The 17350-nt window shown below is 37.3% G+C and overlaps 1 pseudogene; it reads right to left on the bottom strand.

Annotated features, from left to right (window-relative positions):
- Positions 1-341: 341 nt before the first annotated feature.
- LOC130021294 (heat shock protein HSP 90-alpha-like) lies at positions 342-15744 on the bottom strand (annotated as a pseudogene).
- Between the last annotated feature and the right edge of the window lie 1606 nt (positions 15745-17350).

Below are 17350 nucleotides of genomic sequence, written 5' to 3'. Positions count from 1 at the left end.
TGTAATTGAAAATATGTTATCAGATGGAATAAAGACCAACCATGGAGTGTGGGACAGGAACTCCTGGGACTCATTCCAATTCTTCCATGTGGGTGGGTGTCATCTTCCCCTGGGGGTGGTATTGTAGTACTCTAGTCAGCAGTAGACACAGTACCTGTGCTTTGGCTCAACAATATAGATCATCTCTAATCTTCATCAATAACAGTTTTGCTTATTCTTCAGATTCTGTTGACATGGCTCTGGAGGTGTTTGGGGCAGAAATTGGAGAACAGAAGTGTGGTCTTGTAAACCAGGATGATAAAACCTTCACTGACTTATTATCAGCCTTTTGTTACAAGATCTCAATAAAGGTCTGGGTTGATCTATAGGTGTATTTTGGCTACCAGGTGGACTGCTTTTGAGTTGTAACACAGGGCTTGAGCCTTCATTGTTCTTTCCATGTTCACCATCAAGCTTTATGTGCTTGTGATGATGAAGCGTGGGAATGTTACTGGTCAGTTGGAGAAAACCACCTTTTCCTCCTCTCCAATGTGTCCTTCATGATTTTGCAGAGGTTTTCGAATTTTGACATTTTCTATTCTTGTTTCTTTTTCTTCTCTTTGTCTTCTGGAAGTTCCAAGCCATCTGTGATGACAGACACCAAGATTTTGCCTTCAAATTCCTTCAGTGACTGAACAGAGTATTCAAAGATGGGCTCAATCACATAGATCACCTCTAAATTGTGCTTCCAGACCTGCTCTAAAAAATGTCAAGTAGAGTTGGCAACTTGGTTCTTGGTTTCATCTGTGATGTAATAAATGTGTTTGTGTTTTTCCTTTATTCTTGTACAATAGTCCTTGAGAGAAACCATTCTATCATCTAGTTTATCGTCTACCCTGTTACTCTTCTTTTTGGTGAAGGAATATGATAAAGAAATGTGATGATGAGATTGAAGAGAAGGAAGGCAAAGAGGAAGAAAAGAAAGAAGAGGAAAATGTGTTATATGACAAGTCTGAGATAGATGTGTGGATCTGAGATAGATGTGTGGATGTGTCATACATTAGCAGCCCTGAACATTTCTTCTGGTTCTGAGAATCTTCATGGATTCCAAGCTTGATATCTTTAGATAACTGTTCATAAAACTTTTTGTAGTTCTCTTTCTCCCAGTTCAATGAAGACTTCTAAGAATTTTTTGACCAAGTTCTTTTTAATAACTTTTAAATTTTTCCTTTGTAGCAGCACCTCCCAGGAAATATTTAAAGGGAGATCATCAGTTTCCATCACACTTGTAATGAAATTCAGATACTCAGGGGTTAGTTCCTTACGATTATACATTATCAAAAATTTGTAAATATACAACTTAATGGGTTTTTTTTCTGTTTTCATAAAGGTCAATGAGAGCAGGTCTTGGGATAAAAAGAAGTGCTCTGAATTCCAACTGTCCAACTGAAAAGTACACTGCCAAGTGGTTATCCCCAGTTGGTCAGAAGCTTGTAAAACTCCCTGTACTCCTCATTAGTGATATCATCAGGGTTCCAGATAGGCTTGTTTTCTTCAGTTCTTCTTGATCAGTGTACTTGATTAACCTTTTGTTTTTGTCACCAACCTTATGTTCTTCTTTCTCTTCATCAAAACTAGCATCTTCTATCTCAGACTTGTCATATAACACATTTTCCTCTTTCTTGTCTTCCTCTTTGTCTTCCTTCTCTTCATTCTCATCATCACATTTCTTTATCATATTCCTTCACCACAAAGAAGAGTAACAGGGTAGATGATAAACTAGGAGTGTTTCTTTACAAGCTCCTTTATTCTTTCCTCCAGCTACTCATTCTGGTCCTCTTTCAGATGTAAAATAACTTTTGTCTCTCAACACATAGGCTCACTGATGTCAGTCCAGGCATGAAGGAACCACCCCTAGAAGACTCCCAGGCATTTTGCTCATCTGTTGGTTGTGGTTGCTTCCGACCTTTGACTCTCCTGCCACAAATCAAGCCAAATAAAGCCTGACCCCATACTGGTTGATCTAGGAGATGAAGGTACCTGCCTGCAGTAACTCCATGAAAGCTTGGTCCTAGACTTCGGGATGGTGCCCAGGTTACTGATCTAGTTGGACTTGGTCATGCCAATTCCAGTATCCATGATAATGAGTGTATGGTCCTACGTGCTGGGGAGGAGATTGATGTGCATCTCCTTTCCCAAGTTCAGCTTGTTGGGATCAGTCAGTCTCTCATGGTATATGTCAGTGTGTGTTTAAGGAATTGGAGATGAGATCCTACAGGAAGATCTCTTTGTTGGAGTAAAAAGTGTTGATAGTCATGGACCTGAACTGAACAATCTCCATCTGGAAGAACTTTCTTCCTCCTATTCCTCTTCCTCCTCCTCTTTCTCCTTCTATTCCTACATCTTGGAAAAAGGAAGTACACACTCAACGCAGATGGAGCTTCAAGACACAGGAGCAACCCTAAATTTAATATTTGGATTTAACAAGTTTCTTTAGAAGAAACTAAAGAAATAGTTCAAGTTTAAGTATCTTTCTTTGCTTTAAGATATATTTTTTAACCTTCCTGAGTAATAAATATAGACAAAGTAATATTTAACATCAAGGTTTTGGATACCTTTTAAGAGATATTCAATTTTAGACAGAAAATTGACTCTTTCCTCTAAATGAAGAAATTCAAACTCTTACATATATTTCAGTCTTCCTTCTAGTCCCTAATTTTGTTTATATAAAATTTTGTTTCAGGGTTTATAGTATTTAAATGTGTTCTATAACCATAATTTCCTCATAATTTTTTCTTACTTAGCCTTTTTATAGTTCAGTTGATGCAATAATAATCACCAGTTCTTTTACTATAATTTTCTCTAGTAATTTCTTGGTTGAAAGGATTTTATCATTAAATAATTTCAAAAGAAAGATTCAACCCAAGCACAAAAATTTGTAAGTCTACAACTGTACCTCATGGTGTTTCACTAATAAAAGTTTTAAAAAAGAGAGATTCATAATTCCTGTGTATTATATAATTAAATATTCTTAAAAATGCAAATCTATTTTCTTTTATATTAGTGAAAAACTGTTTTAAGGAAGACATTATTGGTCAAGCCTCTTTGATGCTAAATGTTGTAAGTAACCCTCCAATTTCCCATCTTGAATATAACAGTGATTTACTGGCATGAATTTTTTCTCCACTCTTTTCTTGGTTGGCAATATTTTACCTTCAGAAATTTATTCAAGACCTGTGTATCTTATGCTCACCTTATGTTCACCAACTCAACTCTTAGACATAGGCAGGAGGTTCTCCTTCCCCAACCCTAAGTTTAAAGAAGCGCTGGGTTTACAGGTCTTAGGAACTTTGTGCTTGTATCTTTGTGCTATACCATATATACCACGAGAGTCAACATTCTCTGGCCAAAGAGTGTGAATCTGTTTTCAGAGTCTAAACAGGCATTTATCACAATTCTGTTATACTGTTGTTCTAATCATAGATCAAGCCAACACAGCTAGATCAAAAAACGACTAAGGATCATGATTTTGTGTGTGATGGTATGGTAAATTCACAGGTATAAACTAACTTATTCCTGTATAAGTAGATGAGGTACTTCATGGACAAAATATTCACATGGAGCCAGAAACGCTCTTGCTGCACAGCCATGCTTTGGTTTAAAACTATAAGAAGTTGAAAAATTATGAATAAAACCAGGTTGTTGAAGAGTACACTTATCTGACATTTTAAATTCTGACATATACCACCTTAACCTCCATTTATAGTTTTTTTATACCTCCCATTAATTTAAAACATTGAGGTGTGACCTCTGAAAGACTTTACTTGCAGTTTCATTTGAGAACTTTAGTTCATTTCCTTAAAAGGCCCTCCCATTGATCATCAATTTGCTCGAGCGGGCCCAGTAACGTCTCCATGGGAGACTTTGTTGTTACTGTGTCTGGGATATCGAATACGTCACGGGTAGCGTGCCAGGCTCTGCTGGGCGGGCGAGATACTCTCGGTAGCTTGCCGGGCTCTCCGAGAGGGGCGGAGGAATCGAACTCGGGTTGGCCATGTTGGCTGCCTGCAAGGCAAACGCCCTACAGCTGTGCTATCGCTCCACTGGTGATAAACAGTGTGACCAGTTAAAACATTTATTTCTATTTCTTGCTCCTCAGAATCTTGTGAATTTGTCTTGTTATTTAGGATGCTGTTAAATCACTGTGATTTCTTTTATTATAAAAGGTAACTTACACTTCCTATTTGATGTCCAGGGATATGAGTCAGTAATAGAGCACCTGCCTATCATGCATGCAGCTATGAGTCAGATCCCTGGGATCTCTCTTTTGGGCTCTACTACTACTAGTATGATCTTCTGTGCAACACAACCTAGGGTGTGACTTACACACACCACAACAGCACTAGCAGCAACAACAAAGGAAAGGTAAGGGGAAAAATGAAAACTACTAGAACAATGTACTCTTTTTAGAGCTCAATAATTTTCTTATGGATTAATGCTTATCTTATTTTGTAAAAATTCGATGTGATTTTTATTCTACATCCTTAAATCTTTACAGTTTTATTACTTCCTTAACTAAAGAAATATTTTCAATTTCATTTATTTTTGGTAGGTGCTCCCAAGAGGTGCTTCAGGGGCTAGAAAGTCACTCTTAGTGACCCTAATAGACAACCTGCCTAGACAGTTCAATGTGAGAGGCCTGAAAATCAAGCTGGTAAACCATCAGGATTCAGATAATTTCTTTGAATGTTTGGAATTCAAAGATTCCTGAAAAGATATTACTTATTTTCCAATTATTTTCATCTATTCAATGTTTATTGTTTGTTTTCTAAAATACACAAGGCCTACAAGGCAAATTCTAATTTAACTAACTATAATAAGAACACATCTGTAATTTTCATTAAATTTGGAAAAATTTTAATCCTTTCATTAGCTTTTCTATCTCATTCTTTTTCTGGACTCCAATTACACATTTTAGCCTAATCAATATTTTCCCATGTGATGATGCTGTTTTCATTTTTTTCTTTATTTTTTCATAGTGTGTTGTAATCTGGAGATTTCTATATTTAAAATTGAGAGAGCTTTAGACTTACTGGTTTTTTTACCACTGCTGCATCTAATTTGTTGTTAATTCTATCCAGAATTCTCTTCATACTAGACAATATATTTTGACTTATGGAAATTTTATATGCATCTTCTATGTCTTCTACATATTTTTTATGATCACAAAATTTTCTGATTCCTTCTTTGACATATGGTTATGCTGAAATAGCTCATTGGAGATCCTGTATGTGAATTCTATTTACGTGTTACACTTTAGAATCTCTTTCTTTTGACTGGTTTCCCCCTTCTTCATGGATCATATTTTATTGATTCTTTGCTTGCTAGGGAAGCTTTTTATATAATTAAAAACTTTTTACATAATTAAAAGCTTACCTAGCAAGCCGAGAATTATAGTAAATTTATATAGTTTTGGGTGATATAAATGATATAAATTTCATAGCATTGGGTGCTGGATTTTTTGGTGACACTATACAATATTTTAAAAATTGTTCTGGGATACAATTAAGATGCTTGGTGATATTGTGAATCATGTGAAGACAGTATGTCAGCTTTGGTAAATAGTACAAAAGTAACAACAGCTTTGCAGTATAGAGTTATACTGGTCTCATTAATGCAATACTCATGAGAACTTTATCTGATAACTACGTGACAAGCTTTCCATTTTTATTGGTAAAATATTCCTTATCCTCTCTGAGCCTTAGATATTTTTCTATCTGTATGATTGTAATGGTACCTTGTATAAAATCTCCAACGGTGGCCAGGGAGAGGCCCGGCCCCAACAGTTCTCCCTCTCACTGCCAGGGTTAGGTGGGCCTGGGCCACTACCCCAGCCAGAGTGGCCCAGGCCATGGGGCAGACGAAGGAGGAAACGAGGGCCAAGCCAGTTGGTTGATCAGTTGACATGTATTCCATTCTCCCACACACCTGCTCCAGTCTCTCTGAGCCCCCCATTCTAGTCTCACAATCTCTCATTCCCGTCTTCTCCTGTCTCTCCTGCTCATCTCTTTGTGCTCCATGTTGCAGTCTGGGCTTTCTCTCTCTCTCTCCATGTGCCTGCTCCTGTATTCTTCTACATTTTTCTCTCTCTTCTCCCCCTTGCCAGTCTCTCTGCACTCCATCTTGTTGCCCTGCTCTTTCTCTCATCTCTCTTGTCTCCAAATCTCCAGCACTCTGGGCCACAGTGCCCCAAGTCAGGTAGCAAAATTAGCATAAGAAAGCCCTTCCTGAATGCCTTTGGGCAAAATACCTCTTATCTCCTTTCCTCAGTCCAATAACTCAATCAACATCTTAATATTAGTTATTTTTGTATGGACACAGTAAGAGATACATTGAGCAGCTCTTCTGGGAACGTCTTGCCACAGACTCAGACTTCAGAGCTCAGGCGAGATTAATGTTTCCAAACCCTAGCAGGGTCCGAATCTAGTTATTACTTTTTTGGATCATGACAGCATTTGTCCATGACCAAGCTCTTAACTTATAGTTAAGCATTATGGCACTTTGACCAGGCCCATTTCGATGCCAGGGTAGCATATAGCTTACCACTTGCCCTGGGTCCATCCAGTTTTTTGTCGGGACCCTGCTTTTGGGGGTGCTAGAAATAAGGGCAACTGAGGCTTAGGTTGAGAGAATGGATGCCCAGGAAGTAATTATCATTGAGGGTCCATTAACTCCCACATTACAAAAGCATAGTATTTACTCTATTTACTGTCTTCTTGTGTCCATACATAAAGGACATGGCTCTGAATAAACTATGCAAAGGACTTAAGGAGAAGAGAAAAACAATATTTACAAGTCAACAGAGCACAAAAAAAAGAAGTTACAAATAAACACAGAGGAACAGGAGCACTGTGATTAGAGTAACCCAATAAACCTAAGCCACCTGAGGCTATGCAGGAAAGACAAAACAACATTATCCTATAGTACCTCATTCACCTTCTAGTCATTCCCTCACAACCATTCTAATTAGTACTTTGCTGTTGATTCAACTAAAATCCTCAAGACTCCCAAAGAGCTATCAACCTCACTCCTACTTCCCTCTCTCTGATTCTTTAAATTTTCCCTCCTAGGGATTACTCCTCTATGTGGTTTGCTGTAAAGTTTCTGAAAAGAAAACAAAACAAAAAAATGTTACACTCATTTTGGCAGTTGTTTTAGCTGTTTAAAGCAAGAAGCTAAATTTATCATTGTTACTTCACATGTCACAAATCAGGAGTTCTTTTGTGATACAATTTTAAGAAAATGCTGCAAAAGACAATTATTTTGGATCCTGCTTTTATGCAGTAGTGGTGACCAGAGATAAAAATAGTAGCAACCTAGAGAAAATAGGCTGGCACCATCTTGAAGGACTGGGAAAGGAAAAAGATCACTAAGGATACCTGCAAACAGGGTGATCTGACACTATAGTTCCTTTTATTTCCTTGCTGCCCTAATTTGTGCTCCTCTGTTGTTTTTCCTCCTAAATCTTGCTAGGTAGCCATTAGCGTTCATACAATGATAAGTTACTACCCTACTAAAAACTAGAGAGAAAATTAAAATTATTTATTTCACTTAGTTGCCAAAAGAAGGTATGTATGTGCTTTACTTTTGAGTTGGAAGTAGCAGAGAACTTTTGGAGTCCTTGCCTTTATACATAGCTCAAGAAATAAAAAATTACCTTCGGAATTTTAGTATTTCCCTAGATACTTTCTGACATTGATTTCTTAGATCAGATAGTTTCTAAAGAAATTTTTGCTGTTCTGTTATCAGAGTAGGGTACTCTCAGAGCCATTTTAAGGACACAGAGCCACATCAGAACCTCATTTAAGTGGAATTTACTTTCTAACACTGTGTCACCTGGATTACTGACTTCCTTAAGAGGTCTTCTATTTTTAAAGGAATCACTCTTGTAAATTTTTTCAATATAGTTTAATTTACTGAAACCTTCTCCTACAGTTCTGATTCACTTATGTTTTTCAAAATTCAATTGAATAATTATATTTATGAGAAAATTGCACTGCCAAGAAAATAAACTAGATCACAGCTTACCTTTCTATGTTCCATCTGCTCAACCATTTATTATTAAATAAATTCTAAAAGATATCTCATTATTCTTTAAAAATGACATGTTGGACTCAAGAATTTAAAATAATGTTATTATTTTAAATGCTTTTGCTGATATTTTATTGCAAAATATGAAGTTCTAGGTTCTAATTAGAGAAACAATATTCATGGTCTGTTCACAACTAAAATTTGCACTAAAAATTTAGACTAAGAGAATAATAAATTTTAAGTTTATTAATAAATTTTATATGTGAATGAAATTGATTCATAATGATATCAGCCCCAATACCAAATGTGACCAACTTACTAGCTTTTATGAAAATTAATATCATGTCATGTTTATATATCATAGATCATTAATTATTCTAACTATTGTTTATTTTAGGTAGGTGATGTGGTGATTAGCAAAGTAATAATTATTTATTTGAAATCTTAAGCTGAAGAACCTAGAGGAAACCAATAGATTTTTAGAGTTGTATAATCTCCCAAAGCTGAATGAGAAGAAAGTTTAAAGCCTCAACAGGCAAATTACAAGGAAATTAAATTAGTAATTAAAAATCTTCCTAGGAACAAAAGCCCTTGGTGAGTTCATAGGTGAGTTCTATTAAGCCTTCAGAGATTTACTGCCCTTACTCCTTATGCTCTTCCAAAATATTGAAGACACAGGTACCCTTCCAAACATTTTCTATCAAGCTAATATTACACTAAACCCAAAGTAGACAGATACACTTCTAAAAAATAATTTCAGTCCAATCTTTCTGAACAGTCAAAAATCCTTGACAAAATCTTAGCTTATTCAATCCAAGAACATACCAAAGAAATCATACACCCCAATCAAGTGGTATTCATCCCGGGGATGCAAGGATGGTTTGACATTTGCAAATTGATTAATATAAGACTTCATATTAGTAAAAGGTTAGATAATTTAAAAATATGATTAAATCAATCAATGCAGAGGAAAGCTTTCACAAGATACAACATTAATCATAATTAAAAACAAATACTCAACAAATGATGTAAAGAACCTTCCTCAACATAGTAACAAGCCCACAGCCAATATCATTCTTAATGATGAAAAGACTAAGTTATTCTCTCCGAGATCAGGCCCAAGGCAAGGATATCTTCTATCTCCACTCTTATACAATGTAGTGTTAGAAGTTCCAGATACAACATCAGGCAAGAAAAATAAATCAAAATAATTCAAATTTAAAAGAAGTAAATTTATCACAATTTGCAGATCACGTGAAAATATATATTGATGATCCTAAAGCATCCACAGAGAAGTCTCCCAAAAACTATAAAGCAATATAGCAAAGCAACTGACCACACAGTCAGTATACAAAAATAGATCACATCCTTATATACAAATATTAAATTAGAAGAGAAAGTGATCAGGGAATCTATGCATTTAATTAAAATTATTTATGTAAAAAAAAGTCAAAAATGACAGTATTTGGCAACTGTTAAATTTAGACTAATTAATAGTTTTATTTTTTCTTTCATGGGTTAGGGTCAGTATAGGATTAGGATTAGGTTTATAAAGGGATTCCATCTTAAAATGTTAAATTTGACAGATTCAAAGTTAAATATGAAAGTAAAATATATGGTAACTGTTCAGTATAGACTGCCTACTCGGATTGGGGCTGAGCATCCTCCACCCAGCTCCTCCAAATTCCAGTAGGCGGGAGTCACACCCACCAACTGGCCCCCTGGCGCCGTGTAATCCCATCAACGGCCAAGACTCAGAGACTATAAAAACCAGCTCCCAGAACCGTGTGGCCGCGACATCTTATTATGACATCTGATTATCTCACTCCTACTTTGGACAAACTGGCAGGCTACCGAATGTAACCTGCCCACACGGCAGAGTCCGGCAAACTCCCCGTAGCATACCCAATATGCCAAATACCAGTAACAAGGATGGGTCTCATTCTCCTAAAGAGCCTTGAATATAATCTCAGGGCTAGGATGAAAGAGACATTACTGGGGCCTGTTCGAGGCAATCGACGAATAACAGTATAGACTAATTCATAGATTTAGGATTAGTGTAGGGTTAGGGTTAAGATTAAGATTAAGGCTATTATTAGTGGGTTTTTTGTGTGTAGGTATTAGGTGTTAAGTTTGGCAGTATTTAAAGTTAAAAAAAATAAAGTGTGTATCAACTGTTAAATATAAGCTATCTGATAACTCGTTTAAGCATAGATCAGGGCTTGAGTAGGGCTGTGATTCGTCTCCAAATTAGTGTTTAGGCTAGGGCTAGGATCAGGTTTGTGTTAGGATTCGATGTTAGGTTTGGCAGTATTTAAAATTAGAAAGTAAATTATTTTGGCAGTTTTTAATTTAGGATAATTCATAATTTTAGTATTAGAGATAATTAAGGATTAGTATAGTTTTAGGGTTAGTAATTTTTGCTATTTGGTAGTTTTAGATTCAGACATGGGTCAGAGTTACTATTGGGTTAAGATTAAGATTGAAGTATTGGCTATAGTTAGGGTTAGGTTTGTGTAGGCATGGTTTAGGATTAATTAAGAATTAAGGTTAATATTAAAATTCATGTTTGCACAAAATGCAAGGTTTAGACCTACTGGTAGCATAAATTTAATAATTATCCTGTTTAACATTTGTTTTCAACCTCAAGCACAGCTGAACATAAGCACTAACCCAAACCCAAACTGCAATCCTAACTCAATGGTAAATTTATCCTAGCCTAGGCCTAAACCTTTCAATTAGACTTAATTTAACAATTATCTTATATGTAACTTTCATTGAGCAGGAGCGATAGCACAGCGGGTAGGGCGTTTGCCTTGCACGCAGCCAACATGGCCGACCCGAATTCGATTCCTCCGCCCCTCTCAGAGAGCGTGGCAAGCTACCGAGAGTATCTCACCCACACAGCAAAGCCTGGCAAGCTACCCGTGAAGTATTTGATATGCCAAGCACAGTAACAACAAGTTTCACAATGTTACTGGGCCCACTCGAGCAAATCGATGAACAATGGGAGGACAGTGATACAGTGATAACTTTCATTGTAAACTTTTAACACAGCCAAACCTAACATTGCACATATAACTTACCCTATCCATAACTTTCATTCTAAGTTTAACCCTAACCCAACAATAGCTCCAGGCAAGCCAAGGCCTAAATCTACAGATTAGCCTAATTTAAAAACGATTCTGCATCTAACATTCATCTGCACTATTGAGCATGCCAAATTTAAACCTAACCCAAACAGGAACCCTAACCTAACCCCATGTCAAACCCTTATACCTAACCTTTACCTAAGCCCAGATATAAATTTACCAACTACCCCAAATTTAACATTCACCCTATACATAACTTTCATTTTTAACACTGACCATAGACAAACCTTATCCCTAATCAAAACCTAACCCTATCCCAACCCCTAATTCTAACCCTAACCCTATAGTAGACTTTCCCTAGCCTGTGCCTATTCCTGCCTTTAGCCCATCAGCCTATATTTGACAATTGCCCCATACCTTTCATTTTCAACTTCCATGTGACCAAATCTAAAAGCTAATCCTAACCTAAAACCTATTGAAACCCTAACCTTAGTCCTAATCCTAAACTTAACCCAATAACTACCCTAGCTAAGATATGGAACAACAAATTAGCATAAATTTAATAATTGAGTTTTACTCATTTTCAACTTTGAACATAGCAAACATAAACCCTATCCTGACATGCAAGCTAACCCTAACCTTAATACTAAACTTACCTTATGAACCTAATACTACCGAATTTAATAATCCCCCAATAGCTAACTTTCCTATAGACTAAACATGATTGTCACCCATTGCCTCTTTTGCAAACCACAACACCCAATAAGAGAGAGAGAACAAAAGGGAATGCCCTGCCACAGAGGCAGGGTGGGATGGGGGAAACGGGGAGTGGGAGGGATACTGGGATCTGTGGTGGTGGGAAATGGGCACCAGTGGAGGGATAGGTGTTTGATCATTGTATGATTGAAACCCAAGCACAAAAATGTGTAAGTCTGCAACTATACCTCATGATGTCTCACTATTAAAAAATTTTTTAATAAAAAAAGCTAACTTTTCTATCCAACTTCAAGCATATTCCCCATCAAAACACAAAGACTAACACTAATTTTAACCGAACCACAATCAGTGCTAAATTTACCTTAGTCTAGGCCTAAATCTATCAATTAGACTTAATTTAATGCTCACCCTATACCTAACATTTATTTTCATACTAAATATAGCCAAAACTAAACAAAATCTAAACCCTAAACCTATCACATACCCTTGCCCTTACCCTAATTCTAACTCTAAATTTAACCCTAAACTTACCTTAATCTCAACCTGGACCTACCAACTATCCTCAATTAAACATTTGCCCTATAGCTAGATTTTACTTTCAACTTTCAACTTTATAACCACTCATAATCACTAACCCTAACAGGAATCCTAACCTAAACTTTAGTCACTACCCCTTTAATAATACACATTTGATCAATTCTTATTATCATGATTATTCCTCTTTCTAAAAATTTTTAATTGTCATGCATATTCTATGATATCTACAGTATTAAATAGAAGTACAAAAAATGTTCTTCTTTAAGAGCAAATGTTAATGCCTCTATTTTTTCTATACCTCACCACAGTTTCATATATAATAGACTGGCTGTTATAACACATTAAATTAAAAATTCACTGATTACATTAAATTGCTCAGAATAAAGAAAATATATTTTTTTCTAACTCCATTAGAATCTATCCCAAATATTTATTTAAGCTATGTACTGCCACTGTTGTCACTGGTGAGTTATAATTCATATTTCACAATGGCACAACACCTAACTAAATGCTTATCATTTAAGTCTTTACATGGGTCACATAACTAGTATCTTTTGATTTAGCTTCAACAATTTGATGGTTATGTTTAACTGAAAGAAAATAAGAGTTTTATTATATTTGAGTCTATTCCTTTTGAAGACAAGTGTTGATTATTCATTCCAAAGTGAATAGGTTGTCATTAAATAGATATCCGACAAAATTTACCTTCTCTAAGTGTCTCAAATTTTAGAAGAAAGTAACAGCTTCACAGTGTGAGGATATCAGAACAGATTCATTTATAAATCTAGGTATGAAATTTCACAGAGACAAATTAACATGAGGCAATTGCTACTATTATAGTTTATCCTAGCACGCGACAGGGACAAATGGGGACGTTACTGGTGCCCGCTCGAGCAAATCGTCGACTAACAGGAAGTTAAGTGATTAAGTGATTAACTGATAGTTTATCCTACAGGTAGAGAGGAATGTGTCTAATCAAGAGTAATGGTACTTTTTGTCATATAGAACTGTTTAAACTATTGAAGTTTTATTTTTTGATGATTTGGGCCACTTCTGGCAATGTTCACAGTTATTCCAGGCTCAGTGCTCGGCATGTGTGTTTAGGAGACCTGCATATCCACCCCAGCTACTGTGCTGTATTCGATATGCCAAAAGCAGTAAATACAATCGTTCTCATTCCCCTGACCCTGAAAGAGTCACCAATATGGCAGTGTTAAGAAGGTTGAGAAGGTTGAGGAAGAAGAAGCTGATAAAATTTCAGGGACGAACTAGACTGCCAAAATGAAGAAGGACAAAAATGACTGTCTGTACTTTTAATGCACATATGCTGACAACGGATGCATCCATTGAGGACCTGATGGTGCAATTGCAAAAGATCAAGTACGACGTAATTGGTCTGACAAGAAGGCATCAATCACATCACGCCGTTTTCGACACTGGAGAAGAACTGTTCCTCAGAACATGCGACAAATAGGCATCAGTGGTGTTGGTGTCCTTGTCAACATGAACTTGGCCATAAATATTGCTTCATTCGAATGCCTAACAACTTGAATCAGACTATTGTACTTGAATAGATGTGACTCACTGCCGTCAGTTTCCATATTCATTGTCAACGTGACAACATCCAATTATGATGAAAGAGAAATTGAGAAGTTCTACATGGAGCTGGAGAAGTTCTATAAAGAAGACCACACCTTCTACAAGATCATTGTCAGTGATTTTAATGCCAAGATAGGATCGAAAGATTGGCCGAAGAATTCCACATAGGGACCCATGGCCTAGAATGGAACGAACAAGAGCTGGAGCAATAGAACAGCAGATAGGGCATTTGTCTTGCATGCAGCCAACCCAGGTTCGATTCCCAGCATCCCATATAGTCCCCCGAGCACCACCTGGAGGGATTCCTGAGTGCAAAGCCAGGAGTAATCCCTGAGCATCGCCCGGTGTGACCCCCCCAAAAAAGTTAGAATGGAACAGAGTGAGAGACTATCTGAGTTCATCATAACGACCAAGACCATCAATGGCAACTCACAGTTCCAGAAGGCTGAATCTAAACGTTGGACTTGGGAGTCTCCCGGTGGATGTTTCCACAACGAAATTGACCACATCATATTCAATCAATGATTTTGCCAGACTGATGTTGCTGTTGTGCCAAAATTACAAACAGGATTGGACCACCATCTCCTTCATGCAAAATTCTACTTCACAGAGCGAGGAAAAAGGGCTTCAAAGTTTAAGAAGAGAACTCCCAGAATAACCACCAACTGGGAGCCCTTTGGCACTATTGTGGCAACATGGGAAGATGCCTGTATTGATAACATTGACAAGGAATACGATCGATTGGTTCAGCACCTCCATGATTGTGCGAAGAATGAGAAGAGAGAGATAGCCATAAAAAGACACCTGTCTTTGAAAACTCTTGAGCTCATTCACCAACGTGGCTTGGCACAAGCCTCAGGCAACCACAAACGAACGTCCAAGCTCATAAAGCAGTGCAGAGAAGCAATAAAGGAAGATCTCAAAGAGAGAAGAGCAGCAGTGCTGGTAGATGTGGCAGAAGCTGTGAAAAACATTTGCAATTCCCGCCTGTCCTTTGCCAACTACAAGACCAAGATGATTGCCCTCTGATGTCCTGATGGATCTATCTTCCAGAAGGGCAATGGAGAACATTAACCATAACTTCTACTCGAATCTCTTCGCTAGCCACATACACCTGCCCACATACCAAATTCCACAGGATGGATATGTCATTCCCAATGTTATTCCTTCTGAAATCTGACACGACATTTCATCAATAAAGGAGCAAACAGTACCCGGCCCAGACAAGGTCAGACCTGAACGCACGAAGAACCTGCCATCAGTACTCATCAATACACTGGCTCAGCTCTTTACTCCCTACCTGTCCAAATGCAAGTTTCCGTCCCAATGGAAAACCAGCAGAACTGTACTACTGTACAAGAAGGGAGACATCCACGACATTGACAACTATCGCCCAATCTGCCTGTTGTCTCTCATCTACAAGCTGTTCACTCAAGTCATCCTGAAGAGAATTGGCAGAAGACTGAATGAAGGACAACCATGCAAGAAAGCCAGTTTCCGAAAAGAATTCAGGACAATTGACTATATTCACACAATAACCAAGCTCATTGAGGTTTCTTGGAAGTTCAAGATGCCGCTCTGTCTAACATTCATTGATTTAAAGAAGGCCGCCTTTGATTCTGTTAAGACTAAAGCAGTCATCAAAGCCCTAGCCTAACAGTGCATTCAAACTCAATACAGCAGAATCCTCGATGAGCTGTATTGCGGATTCACTACCAGGATCCGTCATTCTAAACGGAGGTGATCATTGATATCAAGAGATCTGTATGGCAGGGTGATACCACTTCACCGAAAATCTCCAGTGCCACCCTGGAGAACGTCTAATAACACCAAACATCAGCCAAGCAGCACAAATGCTGGCCAACTTCAAACGTGAGTATGGAAAGGCCAGACTACAGCTGAATCTCACAAAGACAATGTTTATGAGAAATGGTCTCGTTCCCGACGTTTCATTCACTCTCAACAGGATGAATATCTCTGAATGCAACAGTTATGTGTACCTAGGTTGAGAAGTCAACATGATGAAGGGCACCTGAGTTGCGCAGGAGGAAGAGAGCTGCTTGGAATGCCTTCAAGAGCATCAAAGAAATAGCTAAGAGGACGAAGAACCTTCGGCTCCAGGCACATCTCTTCAATTCCACTGTTCTTCCTGCATTAACATAAACCTCAGAGACCTGGACCCTACGCAAACAGGATGAGAATGCTATTCAGGTCTCCCAAAGAGGAATCGAAAGAGCTATGCTTGGAGTATCACGCTTCACTCAAATTAGAGAAAGAACCTGGATTTCCAATCTCCATCGACAATCAAGAGTCAAGGATGATGTCTTGTTTGTAAAGGCATCGAAAATCAAATGGGCTGGACACATACTGAGATTTGGAGATGACCACTGGATTAGAGCCATTACCGACTGGATTCCACGGGACATCAAAAGATCTCATGTCTGCCCAACTATGAGATGGCCAGACTTCTTCATCAAGACCCTGAATGATTGGTTTGAGGCTCTTCATATTCCTATAATGGGCAGATGTTATTGGGCTACACTAGCACACGACGGGGACAAATGGAGACGTTTCTGGTGCCTGCTCGAGCAAATCCTTGAATGTCAAATGATCAAGTTTTTATTTTTATTCTTCCTTCTTGTTTGACTGCTCATATAGACCTCAGTCACAGTGGTTATCACTTTGTTTCCAAAAATGATCAATCGCTCAAACCACTGGTTCTTCTGAATAGGAAAAAAGTACATTAGGTTAAAGTAGAATTTCTGACAAAATGTTAGCAGTCATAAACTTTTGTATTTTATTTTATGAGAAAGGATCTGAAACATATTAAATAAAATCTAAGACATATCAAGTAAAATGCGAATTGGATCTGAGTTCACATAGAAAATCTTTATTTTTGGACTGTACTATGATTCCTACCTTTTCAATCAGTATCAAAATAGTCTCACTTGTTAAATTCAGATCTTACATTTTTCTTAACACTTTTCACTCATTGTCCCTTCCAGAAACTATCTTATTCCAGGTTACATGACCCAAATTCTTCTTGAATCCCCCAAATCCCTAGGAATTCTTTCTCAGAAATCTTAAGAGCACATTTTCTTGTGCCCTCTTAAATATTAAGAAACTCCAAACATTTCATTTTTATTATGACTTCAAATTTATAACTTTTTCTCCAGCTCAGAGCTCTATCTTCAGCAACTGAATTTAATTTTCGCTGATAAACAATGCTTATAAATTGTAAAGAATAAAGTAAGATTATTTTAAGGCTAAACCTCTATAGCCCCTATTATATTTTGCATTGTCAGTCACACTCAAGTAAGAAACTTTGTTAAAGA

Source organism: Sorex fumeus, unplaced genomic scaffold (assembly GCF_029834395.1).
Source record: "Sorex fumeus unplaced genomic scaffold, SorFum_2.1 ptg000015l, whole genome shotgun sequence".
NCBI lineage: Eukaryota > Metazoa > Chordata > Mammalia > Eulipotyphla > Soricidae > Sorex > Sorex fumeus.
The sequence above is the reverse complement of the archived record's forward strand: the minus strand, read 5'-3'. Positions and strand labels throughout refer to the sequence as shown.